Raw genomic sequence first — 18,440 nt, 5'->3', positions numbered from 1 at the left:
GGCTGATTTCTCGTTAAACGCATTCTCGTTGACCCCACATCAAGTTGAAGTCCCAAAAGCAAAACGTAGTGGAAATGTACGGGAGGCCTCTCTTTGATCAGAGAATCTTGTATGAGAGCGTACATTGAATCCTGTCCACTACAAATCTTGTGAAAAACTTTTTTCAGACGTTTTTCCTGGATCGCTGAGAAACTTTATTTGTATTTTCACATAAAAAATATTTGTTCGTGATGGTTAATTCAGGTGATATGAATTTTAGACGTAGGTAATGTTTAGCGAAATTAATTCCTTTCCGTCATGATCTCCGTAATTATGACATTGATCGAAGGGTAGGCGGGGGGCCGTGCTACAAGTCCTCCCGAAATGTCGGGAGTACAGCGTGCCCACGCATCATATTTTCGTAGCTTTCAGGGCAGCATAAGATACAGTCGAGCGCGAACAGCTATAGCAGATAATGCTCGAGAACGGTTTTCTAGACATCTGGACTGGCGGCTGATTTAAGCTACTCTAGAGCGAGTGATATGTCACGTGCGTGCTTCGGGGGATTCTCGATGGACAGTGAATATTGACGGCAATAGACTGGAAGTGGTCGATGAGTTCGTATATTTGGGATCTCTGGTCACCACCGACAATAATACGAGTAAGGAGATTCAACGACGCATTCGAGCTTACTTTTTCTTCCGCAACAAGAAGTTGTTACCACAAAAAACATTAGCCGTTGACGAATAAGATTTTTTTTGTCTCAGTTTTTCAATAGAAAGAACATAGTTTATTCGATTTTTCTGGGAGTTCCTCACCAACGCGGCTGATTTCCTGTAGAAATTTTTAGCGGATAATTTTTTTCCTAGATAGCGGATGAAATTTCTTGTAAATATTTATTGTACAAGATATTTTTAGGACACAAACCAAATTCACAACCGGTGTTTGGCCTGGCTTGGCCTGATACTTGTCGACTTCGATGACTAATATAAATCAGTCGTTGTTAATTTCAATTTCAATTTTAAATAGAAGAGGCTGTTGGAGTCAGTAGTCAGTAGAATCGAAAAAATGAAAAGGTTTAATTGCGAAAACGGAGCAATGATATTTGTTTGGTTTAATAATCTAAAAACAAGCTCGTCGTTTTGTTGCTATCGAAATCTGTTTCGTCCCGTCGGAACGCGCTCGTGTCGTATCGTGTCCGCATTCCTTATTTCTTAGCTGCAACCGTCATGGCAAAAAAATAACAGTCCGGTTCGTGCGTGTGTCCGTCTGTGTTTGGAAAGCTGTAGTCAATAAACAAAATATGAATGAACTATAAGTGTTAAACACTTGACCACAGTTCCACTTTTAGTTTTTGGTTATGGCAAAATTTTCAGAATCGATGAGTTCTTATTTTAAATTTGGGTTTACTACTGATGTTACACAAAAGAGAACCAGTAAATGTAAAGCTGCTCTTCACGGCAGCACAATGCCGAATGTAGAGTAACATTTTACGCTATACGAATTACATCAGAAACTTTTGTGGATTCGGTCGATCCTTAAGTTTCATGTTACGTTGTTCGGTGCCCATAATATAACACCTTTTGGAAACGCGGATAACCTCCCAGTTAGCCTCGAGTTACGACGCTTTTCTAACAAGCCAGCTCTCGTATGCCCGAGTTTCGACTGGGTGGTGCAGCTAGAGTCAACAGGATCGTAACACTAGCCCCGCAATTGTCCTGTACTCTAATAGCTGGTCATGGTCCACTCGGTTGAGAATAGCATCGCCGACATGGATGTCAAACAAAATCGAATCTATGGGAAGAATGGTAGAGTGGATGACACTGCGAAACTTCGATATGGGGCCAAAAATGTATTGCGTGGTTCAATTAGTAAGTGGGACTCTAACCCACACTCTCTCGGTTGGCGCCCGAGTGTTTTGACAATTAAACTATCACCACCCTATATTAGATAGTCCCACATCTAGTTTCTGTTCCTCCAGTCTAACCATTTGTACGTAGACACACATACGCTCCACCCGCCGACAGTCATTATTTTTTGTATGATTGCTCTACCACCGAGAAGACAGACGATTATCGACTGCATTGTGGTAGGAGCTTAGCTGCCTGGTGCCGACTGTCTATCAGCAATCCGAAGAAAATCGAATCTGTACACACTTAATCGGTTCGGTAAAATTTTACCGAAATCTAAACAGCAGAACGTTCGGTAGAATGAAAACCACGATATCAATTTACTTCAGACTCCCAGTCGTAATAATTTACGGAGGAATACTTTGTGGTCAATTCTGTCAGAAGCCGTTTTTAGATCCGTATAGATGGCATCGACTTTCGCTCTGCATTCCAAGTGGTAATGAAATGTAACAAGTTCGTGGTTACGGAACTATCGAGTCAAAACTATGCTGGTCAGAGGAGATTTAAAATTATGTAGCTTGTAGAATTGTATCACTGACGATAATCTCGAACAGCATCATTCTCAAGAAAATTCCAGTTCAGTCCGATAAGCGTTTAAATATTCTTACTGTAAATTTTTATACAGTCGAAGAGTTGATCCCATCAGTCATCACAAAAACAGAGCATTGATAATATCACTGTACCACACACCATTCAATCTGCAGTCTTATAAAAATAAAACAGACCCCTATGTTCCGTTTCGCATGCATAAACAGCAACCGACGAAATTATTATCTCCAATTTTATCTCGCTTTGACGATCGTAACGGCAATCGACGACGATATAAGCATTATGATAATGATCATAGTTTACGGTTACGACACCTCGCCGGAGCGTTCAGCAACAACAGTAGGTATGAGATGAAGGAGAAACGCAGTTCGGTGGCAGCTCGTGCGTTTGTGCTACGCGAAGACGAAACTAATCACTTCATCGTTACATATCTTGGTAAAATCTTTCACGGTGCCAAGTAGCCAAGCGTCGGTATCTGAACGGTGGGAATTTTACATTTTATCCAGTGACGTTAGGCACGGTGGGAAAACAATGGATGATGTTGTTTTGATTCGCATAATTATGCAATTAACGAGTAAGGTCTGGCATTCGAAAAGAAATGACCGACATTTGAAGGATCTTGAAATCAAGAAGTTGATATTTGCAGCAGCAGCAGTTGTTATCTCCGGAAATTTCGAAATCTCTCACGCTTTTACGTCATGCAGTTTTGAATGTGAAGAAAAAAACACCAGCAGAAACAACAGTAAAAGTGCACTAAAAAGAGGGGTTTCTTCTGCAACAATATTACGCCTGCGGTACAGCCGTGGTCAGTGCAATTTTCTCCGCCAATAGTGGCTCGCTACGGTTGCGAATCCGTGAGTTTGAGTTATGATGAGAAAATAATTACCATATAGCACTCGTAAAGGAAACGACTGTTTCCAATTAAACCACGCCGGCTGATGGATTGCGGCGGTTCCGTAGGGTGACCGCCAAGATGAACACTGGAATGTACTTAAAAATGCCTTTAACCCAAACATGAGGGGATCAGAGCCACCCTATTTCCTTCCCCCCGCAATATCACTCGTTGAATGAAATGAAGGTTTCATTCACTTGCAGCTCTCCGTTGGCTACTTTTCCCCGGTACGATCGGTCGCTCAATTGGCGAATCAATCCGCATGTACAACTAGGTACACGAGTCACCTGATGAATATTCAAATTGTTTGGCTGCCGTGACCACGTACAGTCGTCGAGACTACTCGAAGAGGGTCTTTCATTTCTAAGGTCTACGGCATATGAATTTACCCGACTGAAGAAGTTACTATTACGTGAATCGTGCGTCGCCGCTCAAGGTTGCGATCAATCATCTTCACACATCGGTGGCTGATGCCGGAGTTCCGTATAGTAATTGGATGGAGCCTGTTTTTTGTACTGCCTTAGGAACTAGCTTCCGTCTATCGCCGAAGGCGCCGACTCGGTTCATTAAAGTGATGGTCACTCCCACATGCTCGTAATGAACGACGGATGCCACTTTTCTCTTACGGACCGGCATCGGAGGACAACGAAATTAAAACGTACGAACAGGTTCGTGCTAAAGAACTGGGTAACAGCTTAAGCTATTGGCTGAACTTTCTGTCGATCGGCCCGATTACATGGGATGAAAAGAGTGTTGTACATCGGTATTTGAAGGCGTGCGGCAGACATTCACTTTCGTGACGGTGATTATAAATTTAATTAGCAATTAGTACGGGTTTCTTTTTAACGGCCCTAGGTAGGAACCCTTCTTTCACTGCGTTGCGACCGACGGTGCATGGTTGCATGGTTTGTTTGGTAACACCAACGATTTGCTGAAGCACCCTGTGTGTAGGAGGTGCTTTCGGGACTCGCGGAAATTTATCGCAACGCAAAGCAGAAGCTGGTTTCGATGGTAACGACATGCGGTGCGTTGACTGTTACGATATTATTAATGTGAGAATGCGGTAAAATTAGTGTTGGCATTTTGCAAACTATTTAGCAGATTAGAGATCTTAGCATGTTCGAACCCTAGATTAATAATTCTATTGAAAAGATTCAAGGAAATACAGCGGTTACCATAAATCCAAAGGATAAAGCAATGCGTCATTCAGGAATATTGTAGATACTAACTAGTTCTATAAGTGTCACAAAAGATTTTTTTTCATACTCTGCGTGACTGTGGCGAGCAAAATCAAAGGACTGTTTTACGCGAATTTCAAAGTTTGCGTGGTTTTGATTTACGCAGATTTGAATTGAAAAAAAATCTGTATAGCGCGTTAGACAAGAAAAACAAAAAAATGGACAATTTCTTATTTGGCGCTCCTCCAAAATAAAATAATTATTTTTGCATGAGAATCAAAACTAGAGCTTCTTTTGACTTTCGTAAAAATAGGCATTAGCATCGTTTTTATGATGGTTCCCGTTATAGTGTTAAAGACAAAGAGTTGTCGTGAGAGTCGTTTCACGACGAATCAGATGTTTGACTTACGTCGGTTTTTAGAAAAGTTTCGGGAGTATAACTTGCAGACTGGTCATCTGTTTGTGGACTTTAAAGCGGCATACGAATCTGTCAAACGAATTGAGATGTGGCAGATAGTGCTCAAACATGGTTTTCCGATGAAAATTATAAGTCGAATCGTGCGATGCTGGATGAGCCAAAATCATGCGTCAGAATAACGAGTGAGACCTCAGCCGCTTTCGTTACTTCGAAAGAACTGAAGTATGGGGATGTTCTCTCTAATCTGCTATTTAACATTGCCGTGCAAGGTGCAATACGAAGAGCAAACGGGGAAAGGAACGGGAAAAATCGGGAGGAACGGGATCATCACGAAATCATTTTGCGAAATTTTTAACTTTGTAATTAAAATCTGACGGTTGAATAGTTATTTCTCCTCGAAAGGTTAAAATCAGTTCACAATGCGAACCATTTCAAATTTTATCATATTGATAGTTGTTTTGCTCAAAGAGAACATATAAGGTGAGCATGAAGATATGTTTCTGTAATAGCGAATTTGTTTATTCAGTCCGGGTGGGAACTGGATGAATTTTTGGTATTTATTTGCTTCTATTTGATTGATAAAATTTATCTCATTTAATTTCGGGTTGAATAAACAAATTTGTTATATATTAAGCATCCAAACATTGGTGAAAAAAATTCAAGGAAAGATCAGTGCAACATATCGAAGCTCTTTCCCCACCTGTCCATATCTCATGGGGTCTCAGAATAACCATCGAACTGTCAAAAATAACCGTGCTTCAGAGCAGGGTTGTTTTCGACAAAAGGTGAAATAACTATCGAACTGTCAAATTTTAACTAAAAAGTTAAAAACTTCGCGAAATGGTTTACAGCCTAGGTTTTGCGAATGACGTTGATATCATCCATATCAATCATAGAGAAGTGTAAGAGACCTTAGGCCTTTTAAATTGGAAGCAGCGATATTGGGACTTACCGTTAACACCACCAAAACGAATTAAATAATTGCTGACAGGGATCATGGGAGTCCCAATGATGTTGGTGCCGGCCCAAGGTGCAACTGGATGAAAAACGAAATGAAGTAATGGATGAATTAATATACCTTGGTACCACTTAGTTGGTTTCGAGGGACGACGCTTGTCTAACAAGCCAGTCGTCGTATGTTCGAATCTCGGCTAAGCGGTGCTGCTAGATAGAGTCAGTAGGGTTTTCGCACTAGCCCCGTAACTGTCCTGTCCTGTCCTGGGGCGGCTGCGAAGTCTGTCGATAAAGAAGGGTCAGGACGTTTAATCCCACGACTTTGTTTTTTAAGCTCGTGACTTGTGGCAACGATGTAAACCATCATCTACACTGAGTTATCTGCGGCGTTTGACAAAATCAATCATACTATTGCTATTGCTAAATTGGAAAGACTCGGTATCAGCGGGAGTGTGCTGCGTTGGTTTAATTCCTATCTCGCAGGTCGTAAACTGATGGTGACGATTGAAGGTTTGCAATCTACTGCATTTTCGTCCTCGTCCGTGACATTTGGGACCGTTTATCCTACGCTGATGATCTGAAGCTTTACTTGACGATCCGCTCCAGGGTCAATGCAATTTGTCTTCAACAAAAGCATGACACCTTTATGGATTGATGTAATTTGAATTGCAAGGTCGTGAATCCTAAGCAAAGCTCCATTATTTCTTTCTCCCGAATTCGTCAATCTGTGATTTTGAACCATCAGCTCGATGGTACTGAAATTCAACGTGTCGACCAGGTGAAGAATCTCGTTGTTATCCTGGACAGTCAGTTAACTTTTAGACGGCACATTTCCTACATTGTGGACAAAGCATCCAGAACTCTAGGATTCGACTTCCTCATCGCTAAAGGCTTCATCAACGTGTATTGTCAGTATAAGGCATTATACTGCTCACTCGTCCGACCCTCGAGTACGGTTCCATTATCTATAGCATCCGTATTGCCAAAACGGGATGCCCGGGATTAAATCGATTCAACGCCGTTTCTTAAGTTTTGTGGGACGTCTTGACCTTGACGAGTTCCGTTCCGAGTGCCGAGACACTTCAAGTGCGAAGGAACGTCGCAAGAGCTTTGTTTTCTGCTGATATGTTGCAGAGAAGAATTGATTGTCCTGCTATTTTGGGAACGATTGATCTGAACGTACGTTCAGGCTACTGCGGAATGACGCAATGCTGCGAATACCATTTCAACGTACGTATGTTTTTAGTTTCAGAAACAACTGTAGTCTGTTGTTGTTGACTTAGTAAATAAATAAATGAAGTAAAACAAAGAATTGCAGCTGCGGATTGGGCTTTCTACGAATTACGTAGTCAGTTGAAGTTCCGTAGTTTGTACAAAACTGACACTACACAGAACACTAGTTCTTCCGGTGGCCCTTTATGGACATGATTAATGGACGTTAAAGCAAGCTGATCGACGAGTGCTTGGAGTTTTTGAATGCAGAATTTTGCTGTCAATATTTGATGGCAAACTGGAAAATGGAGTGTGGCGCAAACCGATAGTGAACAGTGATATAGTAAAGGTAGTATAATGCGGCAGGCTGCGGTGGGCTGGGCACGTAGCCTGAATGTCCTATACTCTTTGCGGCAAATCTATTTTCAACAGAGAACCATGAAGAGGCCGTAAACTATGAGGCAGACCCTGCACCTGATGGTTATATGCTGTCGAGGACGATGTACGTTCAAGGGAATTGGAGAACGGCAGCCCAGGATTTACAGTACTACTTACTTATTTACTTACTTAGGCTTGCCGTCCTAAGACAAAGCCTGTTGAACTAAGTTTCTCTATGTAATTCGGTTGAGGGCTACCACTCTCCAATTCCTCGGAAACCGAGTACTCTCCGCCAGATCTCGCTCCACCTGGTCTAACGATCTTGCTCGCTGCGCTCCTGGTCGTCTAGTTCCTAACGGATTTGAGGCGAACACTATCTTTGCAGGATAGTTGTCCGGCATTCTTGCAACATGCCCTGCCCATCGTATCCATTCAGCTTTAGCCACCTGCTAGATCCTGGGTTCGCCATAGAGCTGAGCGAGTTCATGGTTCATCCTCCGCCTCCATACTCCATTCTCCTGTACGCCGCCGAAGATCGTTCTTGGCACTCGTCGTTCGAAAACTCCGAGCACTCGCAGGTCCTCCTCGAGCATTGTCCATGTTTCATGCTCGTAGAGAACAACCGGTCTAATAAGCGTCTTGTACAAGGTGCACTTTGTACGGGGACTTAGTCTGCTCGACCGCAATTGCTTGTGGAACCCACAGTAAGCACGACTTCCGCTGATAATACGCCTCCGAATCTCACGGCTGGTACCATTGTCCGCCGTTACCAGTGAGCCAAGGTAGACAAATTCATCGACTACTTCAAACTCATCGCCGTCGATCAATATACTACTGCCCAAGCGGTGTCGTTCGGTTTCGGTTCCGCTGGCCAGCATGTACTTTGTTTTAGACGTATTTACCTTTAACCCAATCTTTTCTGCTTCGCGCTTTAGTCTGGTGTATTGTTCAGCCACCGCCACAGATGTTCTGCCGATAATATCCATGTCATCGGCAAAGCAGACGAATTGACTAGATTTCTTGAATATCGTGCCCCGCGTGTTGATATCCGCTCGGTTCATAACATCTTGTAGCGCTATGTTGAACAGCAGGCATGAAAGACCATCACCTTGACGAAGCCTTCTGTGTGCTTCGAATGAACTTGACAATCCACCCGAAATCCGAACACAGCACTGTGTACCATCCATCGTAGATCTAATCAGTTTGATGAGCTTCCTGGGGTAACTGTTCTCGTCCATGATTTTCCATAGCTCTTTCCGATCGATGGTATCATATGCGGCTTCGAAGTCAACGAACAAATGATGACTTACAGTACTAGAGGACCATAATTCGTTCGGCGCAGGATCGATAACGGACCGTCGATGAACTTCCAGGATCAGGTTTCTACGTCAGCGACTAGGGCAAATATTCTATTCTTTAGTACGATGGATGTGACGCTTTTGTCGTCGCTACCTCCCCCCTCTTCAAATTGGCTTTAAAGATATTATGGATGGATATTTTTAATTTTTTTTATTAAAATCAATTATCAAACCCGTAGAATGTACGCAGTGATAACGTTTCTAGCTCCCCCTTTATAAAATATTTAACAACTTTATAAAACATTTGTAATGACCTGAATAATTATTATAGCAAATAAAGTTATAGTAGCAGCTCAATTAAGTATAACATTCTCTTCACTTTCTTGCTGAATCGGGCATGCTATTAAGACACAATAAATAATCTCTATTTATTCTAATTACAAATGGCTTCCAATGCAGCCACAAGCATACATATTTTAAAGTTTTTTCTTACCATAGAACAGGAGATAGTTGTATTTTGTATGTTACATGTTGTCAATGAAACAAATATTTGCTAGATTTCCTTTGAAAAAGACCGAAATCAACGACTGAAATGTCGGATATACAACAAACGATATTACGAAAATCATTTTCGTAGACTGCAAAAGCCGTATATCTAAAACAAATACTGTTCACAGTCGAAACCAGTACAACAGGACACATTTATGCATTTTATATTTGTTGCGTAGTCTAATCGATTCGTATCATTATGTTAGCGAGATGACTGTGATTTCCGATCAAGCAAAAATTTCTTAATAAAATTTAATGGTCGACCTTATTTGTTTTGAAATGATCTATCCGCATTGCAAAGATTTACTTGTAAATTACTACTAAGTCTCAGCAGTTGACAGTTAACTCATAATCAAAAGCTAATTGCTAATAGTTGCGCCGTGTTTTTACTATACATTATTCAGAGCATTTAATCAATGTGTCGAAGGCGATTTTTTTCCCATGAGTTTTTCTTAGAGCCAACACCTTCAATTTTGTAACGTTCCGTTTTCCGTCCACCTTTTTCGTTTTAAATCTTTTGCATGGTGTAAAGATCGATATCACTTACCATCAGGTTTTGCTTTGCAGTTTTGATGATTTATCATAGCTTAACGCAATCGAGCTTTTACCATCGTTTTTGTGTTCAGAGCTTTCAAGGCCCATTTTTAATCGTGGCGGACTTGCTCATAGCTTTAGATATTTATCTCACTTTAGATTTTGATTGGCATGTTTTTTAATATCACCATCTACAGCTGACATAAAAGTATTTTACTTCCTACATTAATCTCAGTTTCCGTGCTGGATGTTGAACAGAACTAGATCTCTTGAAGTAAAGTAGGTATCCCGTCGCGACACTGTGTGTGCTTCACTGGTGCTGTAAACTTTCCCTACGCGACGCTAAAGATCTTCGATGCATAAAATTGTGCTTTGATTTATTAGCGCCCCGTATGTGTCAAGATTTCCGTGACTGAAAAGAAATCGACATGCCGTTCGGTGGGCCCTGCTGTTGTGCCCAAGTTTTGCCTAAGTTCGACATACATCGTTTGCTCCCTCTCTCTCACGGAGACGAAAGGAGACTGCTAATTGAAATTTAATCCACTTTCTTACCAGAGGCGGCCGGATTGTTGCTTTTATTTATTATTATCATTATTGTGGCTTGTTCAACGACGTCGCGAGGATGTATTTCATGTAGGGGTACGTACATGTAGCCTACGGTATTGACCGACCAACCGACCGACCGGCCGACTTGCGCGAGCAACACGAATCGACACAATTTTGAATGCATTCGCTCACCGGCGGCGGCCGCCGGTAACGAACTTTCGCTCACTGCATTGCGTTGCTATCGCGTTCACTTGCTGGAACATTGAGGTCATACCAGGTTGGCAGTTGGGCAGGCAGAGGACGGTGACCGAGTGGTGGCCGCGGTCTCCTGGTGATCACATCCTGGTAGGTTACGGTCTCGGTTTCGGATGACTTTCCCTTTCCAAACGTCCTTTGAATATTAATTTTGAGTTTTGATTTTAAATGCACTAAGTGGCTTTGTATGTCATGAGAAATCATAACAGTTATAAGTTTTTTGATACCTATCTTGTATATGTATATTTAATCCCAACTTCAACCGGTAAGTTGTGTGTCTACTTTTAAATTGTAGAAAAGGGATCCTAACGACTTGTCTGTCGGCAAACAATTTTCATTAACAATTCAACAAAGTACGGAACGGATCCTTTCGTCTCAGTGGTTAGGCCGTTTACGTTTCTACCTGTCAGCAAAATCTTTATTATTTAGTTTAGCACTTTGTCTCACCCCATCTGTTGAAAGCCTTTTACTGGTTGCGTGCTACGTGCGGTTTGTGTTTAGCACAAGAAAGCTGAAGGTTAGTGAGGTCCGTTGGGACCAAGCAAGGATTCGGTAAAAGTGCGTATTTATTGAATAAATAATGGTAATGGCAGTGTGTAAAACGAAAGTGCTCTGTCGTTCATTTTTATGCTCTTGGGTAAACATACAGATATGATTTTTTTAAATTGTCTTGTCATTTTGCCTATTTGTAATAAGAAAAAAATCACGATTCGACTCACGTTAGGCCGTGTAAAATGGAAAAAGTTTTCCAATTTTGTTGAATTAACATCAAAGAAGCAAAAATCAAATAATCAGAAATCAACCAATTATTTTTTACCTTCCATCCAATCACCAGCTGCATAGCGAGATGCAATTTTTCGCTGCTGCAGCAGTACTTCGTTCCTCTCATCTCGCAAGTGACCTTCCGTTCCAATTTTGCATTCCTTCCGTTCCGATGTCGAGTGAATTATGTTTCCTCTCAAAATAATAATTTTATCTTTTTTTCCCTTTTTTTCAGATTCCTATCTCAAGTGTCGAAAGCTGTTTTGTGGTGTGTTTTTTTGCCTCTTATGCACAGGTTGAACCAACTTGACCCGCGGGCTGACCGTTGAACCGTTCCTGCTGAATCGGTCCCCATATACGGTCAACTGGAGGACGTCCTCGTTGTTGAGCAGCACAATAATTGTACCTAGCCGGCAGTAGTGGTAGTACTAAAAGTAGTAGAGTAGCAGCAGCTGGTTATTTCAACAACATCTTAATACTGTTGCCATTAGTGCTGATGCCAGGTCACGTTGAGTTGCGCCGAGAAGTTCACATTAAGAGGTAAGCTATACCGTCGTAACCGTTCGGTTAGGGCTCTCTAACTAGCGGTTGTTTTTCAATAAGCCCGACCGGTTCGGCTGTCTCATTACGCAGTTTATTAGGCAAAGGTGCCACTCAAACGTCATTTAGTCAGCATTCAGCCAATTTGGAGATCTTAATCGACGGCAAAGGCCGTCGGGCAAAATTATTGACCAGTCAAGACCGGCACTGTAATAACAGTGCAGTAAAAGAGATATCATGTCACCAAACGAGCCGACGTCTCACCAGATGTTCTGAATGAATTCATTGATCTATAACGATTTATTTCCGCTCCCAGAGCAACAAGTTTTGGTTATGCATGAGCCGCGGTGAGACATGGCGCGACATTCAACAGCAAAACAAAACCGCACGAAGCGCGGCTGTGCCATTCACCTGTCACAATGAATAATGGTGACTCCTCTAGAAGCCTACAGCCTGTGGTGGTGGACGCATTCATTGGGTGCGCTTTTGCGATGCTTGAGGTGGCAGTATCGGAAATGTCATCTTTTCAACAGCCTTTCAGACTGGCTGGGATGAGGTCGTAACTGCAACATGCGGACAGTCCTTGGAGAGCCATTATCTTGTCGCAGTTCTGTCCGAACTATTTATTGCATTGATTGCTGCATGCCAGCGTCTAGCGTGGTTAATCCTCCAAAGGGTAGTGAACTGTGTTGGATAATTCTATCAAATGTTGTGAGTAATCGCTTCGCTCCCAGGAAGTTATTTGTTTACGATTCGTTGATTGTGAAGCAACATGACGAAACAGTCCGCCATGCCGTGATTGATGCTGGTAAGCGAAAGCATCAATTTGTCGTAAATATACCACCGACGATACCATAAGTTACGACGGGGCCAAAACAGAGAGTTCATCGGATGACGGAAAATTGAACTCGTTGTGTAACAAGTGCAGCCCGCGCTGCACAGACTAATCGCTAATGCAGCGCAGAGCCGCCCTCAAGTGGTCCTGCGGAGATAATTTGTCTCAATTTTGCCTCTTCCTTAATGACTGCGCACCAGTTGCTTATCAGACTGCAGTCACTTTTCTATGGCTGAAAGAGCGGTAGCGTTACGAGGCTTTTCGTAGACATTTCATGCCAAATGGCACGGACTTCACCATTTTTGAAACGACATAATTGTAGTTTTGCTTCAAGTTTTTAACCAAAATTGTCTTTCACAGCTTGTTCGTTCTTTACTTATTTCACATTTACAGTTCTACCAACTCTTATTAGTGCTTTCTTAAACCAAGATTCCTACTAACGACGCTAAAGGCTACTCTCTAAGAAACGTAAATTAAGAGAGATAAAACCTTTTTACTTTACGTCTCTGACGGTAAAAAATAAGGCAAAAATAACCTATCCTTTCACAAATGGTCACACGAGCGGAAATCTTTTTAGGGAAGTTTTTGGGCATCTTGCCATGAGACAAACTGGAATATTTGACAATTGCTTTGCTAAGTGATCCAGTTATTGATTCAGCTTGATACAACGGCATTGTTCCCCAGTATTCCGGTGGAAGCCCTGTACTCCCTTGAAAATGGGTTTTCTTCCCAGCACATTGAAAATACTCCAATCTTTATTTAAAGGTAATATGAAACGAACTCGATTTTACATGGGTAAATATTATTATTTATTTCTGTGTAATTCCTATTAGCAAACCTAACGAACAGTCATGGAAAATCCTCTTTCGACTGTTATACTTGAGATATCCAAAGCAAAGATGCATATCGATGATTGAATGGTGCATTGCATTGTACAAATCCGGCATCATGCTGGTTCCAATTGTTTTCCACAAACGTCCCAAAGGAGTCCAAAACTTTCTTAAATCTGAACGAAAACATTTCGCCATTCCTTCTCAAGTCTATCTCGATGAGTACTGTTATAGAATAATGGGAGCTATCTGCAAACTTTTTAGGTGTTGTCAGATAATCTACATCTAATTCGGAAACTGTCGTCGTTTCTGCTGATGTTGCTGTTGATTTAGTTACCTATACGTGTTCGAAATGGCTTCCGGTATGACTTTATCAGCTGCGAAGAAATTGAAACATTCTTGCTTTCCTGGACCGGATGGTCATCCAGCTCTAGTCCTTACCCGTTGTGGAATTCGCACTTTCCGAAGTGGCGATCCTCGGAAAGTTCGAAACTATCGTCGTATTACCAGTCCTTCTGCTACATTAAAGTAGACGTTAGTAAATGTATTCTTGGTAGAACATAGTGTTGTATTTTTGCCCAGCCATGGATTTATGCCTGGTAAGCGTAAATCTTATGGATTTCATGTCTGCTTATTCTACGTGCAACAGAAAGCATAAATTTATATAATTGGTGAATGACCTTCTGAGTTTAAATTACGTAATCTATACTGGTTGAAAAAAAAAGTTCAAATGTTTAGCTTGTCTACAAACCTGTGTTTGATTACAACGGGATTCTATTTATGGCTTTTCGGTTCAGGGCCAATAAATTGCTGAGCCGATCCTTGTCTTGCTAGGCTGTCAGGCAAATTCATCGCCGTCGATTCCGCAGCGACCGGGTCCTCAAAGTAATAAAACTTTGTTTTGGCGGGAGAGCTCCCTCAATGTTGTGCTGCACTCCCAATTTGGACACACATTTAGCGGACTAGACAGGTGCTACATTCCGTTATCGAAACTTGACCTTCTGTTTTTATACGACAGACTTCGCAGCCAGCTGTTAGAATGCAGGACAATTGCAGGGCCAGTTGTGGTACGATCCTATTGATTCCAACAGCCTTTCCCAGCCGAGAATCGAACATACGACGACTGGCTTATTAGGCCAGCATCATACCTCGAGGCCACCTAGGAGGACGTAAAAAACACAGATGTATATTGCATCTAGTTCTGCTTGAAAAATGGTAGGCCACTTTCCTAATGAAATAGTCTCTCTCTGATGCAGGGTTCGTAGACTTCGGAGCCTGTACAGGCCTCCATCTGTAAAAAAGCAGATGGTTCCAGATGGAAGATCGGGCCCTCCATTGTTCCACATTGAGCGATCTGTTTCAATCACCTCATGAAACGTCCATATTGGGCCCGGCATCCATGCAGTCAGAGATCAAAAATATATTGCGTAGTTCAATTGATGAATGATCGAAACTAGATGTGAGACTACCTAATATAGGGTGTAGTGTGCTGGTAGTTTAACTGTTAAAACACTTGAACGCAAACCGAGAGAGTGTGGGTTAGAGTTCCACTCAGTAATTTAGCTACGCAATATATTTTTGGCCCCATATAGAAATTTCGCAGTTTTATCCAGTCTACCATTCTTCCCACCAAACGCTCCTCCCCCTATAAAAAAACATTTTCAATAGTTTACTATAACTTAATAGTAGAGTTATAGCTGTAAAGCTTGACTTTTGGTTCTCTTCTCAGTTTACTAGCATCTCGGATGTTCCTCAAGGCAAGGGCATGGAGCTTCTTCTGTTTGTGCTGTGCTTCAACGATATTGCTTCGGTGCTTAAAGTTGGATGACAACCGATGTACGCTGATGATATGAAATTATATTTCGTTCGAAGTTTCATTATTTAGATGCTGGTATCCGGCTCCACAAATTCTTAAATGTGTTCGTTGATTCGCACTGAAAATACTGGGTTTGATAGGACAACACGTATCACGTAAGTAGCGACCAATTTCATAAAACCGCTAATAAAACTATAAAATTGCCTTCCGTCCAAGGGGCCCACTCTTCAAAAGGTTTTTATAACCTCTAAGAATCAGGTTATAAGCTTGAGTAGTCTTATCACACTCTGCAGAAAGCAGCAATAAAACCGATTGTGCTATTCGCTGCTTGACAGCTACCGCGATAAATAATTGAAGCTTGTCGCTAGAAAGCTATAAAGCATGCAGCTTGCTCTGGAAGAAAGCTAAATCAGCCCGCCAGCTTTGTTAACTTGAAAATGCATCTGTGAGCAGAAAAGTTAAAGCTTACTGTCAGATCATCCTGATCGATTTGTTTTATAGCGACCATATCCCAAAGAATAATTAATAAATTTTCAGCAGTCTTCGTTGGTTTGCAGCATATGCGCATCAAATAGGTGGATAAAACCAACGCGTCATTCAAGTTTTACAATTTTGTAAAACTGCTTGTTTTAATTAAATAAATATAATCATAAAAATAGTAGCTTCCTGTAACAGGAAAACCGATAGCCAACAACTTTCTTTCTGCCAGTCACACTTTACTTTGATGATTTGTTGTTTGTTGGCTAAAAAATACTAGATTATGGCAATATGGCCTGGCATAAAATAATGAGTTCAGCGTTGAACTCTAATATTCTTCATAATAGCGGCAATAAATCTGATTGGCCAGGGTGTTACCGTTTTAATAGCTCTGTAAAACTAATAGATTTATGCGGTTTGACAAGCAACCGTAATAAGATCAATTTTTATTAGTGCGCCATATTACATTGATACGTCACACGTATGGTAAGTTTATAAGAAACGTGGTCCAACCAATAACTTTTATCGTGGTAATATAAGACACCAAAATAAATTTGCTTTATTAACGGTTTTAATATGCTTTTATAGCTAGATATGAGTGTGTTTTGACTCGTATCCTCTTGGTATTGTGTAATACCATAATACAATCAGATAATACAATCGGAGATACCGCAATAAAACCTTTGTAAAATCCAAGTAAAACCAAGTGGCATTAGAATTGCACGATGAATTGTTGTAAGAGAAACCAGTACTTAATATCATTCAAAGGAAGAGCAGATGGTCAATTGGACTCTGTGAGAAGTAGATTTCTCTGTCTCTTTAGGTTAAAGATGAGCAAAACAAACCTGGTTAAATTACTGTCAGTCACCACTTCAATATGGTCCAAAAATGTTTGGTTCAGTGCTCGAAAAAATTGACAGCCCTGCATGAAGGTAAATATAAAACGCATTCAGCGCATACAGTTTTACCTCTGATAGTATTCTTTTATCTGCTAGCCCATGGTCATGGCTACTGAGCTGCTGACAGTGTTTATCTTTCTCAGTTTTCTACCTTTCAATACAATTCATTAATGAATTGTAGCGTTGAATGATTGCTCGTCTAACCTGTCAGTTAATTTCCTGACTCTTAACTTAAATTTTAGTTTAGTTTTTTAAACTGCCTGCTTTTTAAAATCAACCAAAACCTGGTTGAAGGAAATTAATTAAAACTTTGGAGCAGTGTTTACGTTTATTGTAGTTTCGTTTGCTGTTGTCGGCAATAATCCAAATTTGATATTATTCACTATTGTCGAGAATTAATGAATGTATAAAACAACACGAAAATGAACGCAAGTAATTCGCTCGAATCATTGGTTTCAGGTTGGCAAGGCTGAGTTCGTTTCATCTGTACTAGAAACAGCAGGGAATGAGCAGTATATTGCATCAATTCATTCGTATTGCATAAATTGAATATGAGATTTCTAAGTGCTGGTTTGATTCTTATTTATGTTCGCCATTCCGAAAAATATTACTCATATTCAGAGGTTGAAGAATTCGCGAAAAAATGATTATTTGAATCGATGTGTATCCCTCATGAGCATACACTATTCGCCTACCTCGCCATCGGCTCCTCATTATAAAGATCCGGATTCGTTCAAAAATTGAATATTGAACATTGAGTGTGGCCGATTTAGCGGGTATAGGATGCCAGGAACGCCGGAAAGTATTAAAAATAATATCTTCCTGAAAAGAGAATAGTTTAAAGTAATGTTAGGTGTTTTCGAAGCAGCCGGTGTGATTTTGCACTTTTGCGTTGCACACGATATTCGTAGCTATAGGCGAATTGAACCATTCGCTTCTCTGTTTTCTCATGATACAATTGTCTTCCAAATTGTTGTAAAATTGTTATTCCAATCACAAAAACTGGTAATTCTGCTGAAGCTGTCGAATTATGAATTATCGTCAAATCAGCATTCTTCCTTAAAATCTTTGAGGACTTAATTATATGAAACAACGGAATTTATTTGCGCTTTAAAAATGTGGCAATGATCATCTTCACCATGTTTAGGGTAGATAGTAGTTCATGAAGTTCCGCAAGGGTCAATTTTAGGATCACTCTTGTTCATGATGCTTATAAAAGAGTTTCGCCTGTACACACGCTGATGATTTCCAATTATAATATGCTAGCGTCTATCTAAGAGCGAATCGCAGATACCTAGCTTAGTTTACCGTAATTTCGGTGAAAAACACTTCTCTGATGTGTTACCTATTGTATTTCATTAGTTCAGTACATAACTTTGTTCAAATTAATAAATATTTTATGCTAATTTTATTGCAACCTAAATAACCTAAACAGATCTACTAGGGAGGCAAAACTGGTTCCCTCGTGAAAACTGGTACCGTTACCCTATGCAGTCTATACAATTGTGTTTGAAATCTGGAGAATGTCGAAAGAATTTATGGAGGTCACTACGGATGGAGGAACTCATGCCGAAGTATTTGATAACAAAAACATATTTTACATTTTTAGTACAGGTGGATGAGGAGAAA

The 18,440-nt window shown here is 40.8% G+C and overlaps 1 protein-coding gene across 1 annotated transcript in view; it reads left to right on the top strand.

The window, feature by feature from the left end:
* Positions 1-18,440, top strand: part of LOC128738788 (uncharacterized) — a 145,928-nt gene that overhangs the window by 69,591 nt on the left and 57,897 nt on the right. The window contains exon 2 of the mRNA XM_053834164.1: positions 11,650-11,954. The gene's annotated coding sequence lies outside the window, so the exon portion shown is untranslated. The remainder of the gene's footprint in view (positions 1-11,649; positions 11,955-18,440) is intronic.

This window comes from Sabethes cyaneus, chromosome 2 (assembly GCF_943734655.1).
Source record: "Sabethes cyaneus chromosome 2, idSabCyanKW18_F2, whole genome shotgun sequence".
Classification (NCBI taxonomy): domain Eukaryota; kingdom Metazoa; phylum Arthropoda; class Insecta; order Diptera; family Culicidae; genus Sabethes; species Sabethes cyaneus.
The sequence above is the reverse complement of the archived record's forward strand: the minus strand, read 5'-3'. Positions and strand labels throughout refer to the sequence as shown.